This window comes from Scomber japonicus, chromosome 12 (assembly GCF_027409825.1).
Source record: "Scomber japonicus isolate fScoJap1 chromosome 12, fScoJap1.pri, whole genome shotgun sequence".
NCBI lineage: Eukaryota > Metazoa > Chordata > Actinopteri > Scombriformes > Scombridae > Scomber > Scomber japonicus.
This window is the reverse complement of record NC_070589.1, coordinates 13,989,340-13,989,703: the sequence shown is the minus strand read 5'-3', so window position 1 is coordinate 13,989,703 and position 364 is coordinate 13,989,340.

The following is a 364-nucleotide window of genomic DNA, read 5'->3' as shown; positions in this document are numbered from 1 at the left end:
ATTCCCCTTCAATACAAATAAAGAACTTCGAAGGAGGAAAACAGTCCTAGGTAAATGGACTGTACGTATATAGTGCTCTTCTAGTCATCATTACCACTTAAAGCACTCATTGACCCATTCACACACATTCATACACTGATGGCAGGGGCTACCACACAGGGTTCCAACCTGCCCATCAGGAGGAATCGTAGCTCAGGAGGACGACCACTCTACCTCCTGAGCTACAGCCTGAAACTGAATCATTTATGAAGAAAACAGTTACCACCCCTCCACCCCATTCCCAAAAGTCTAGGTTGGTGAAAAAAGGAGTAGCCAGTGGGAGAAGCTTCAATTAGAAGAGTAAGATCCTCAGATAGTACCCACA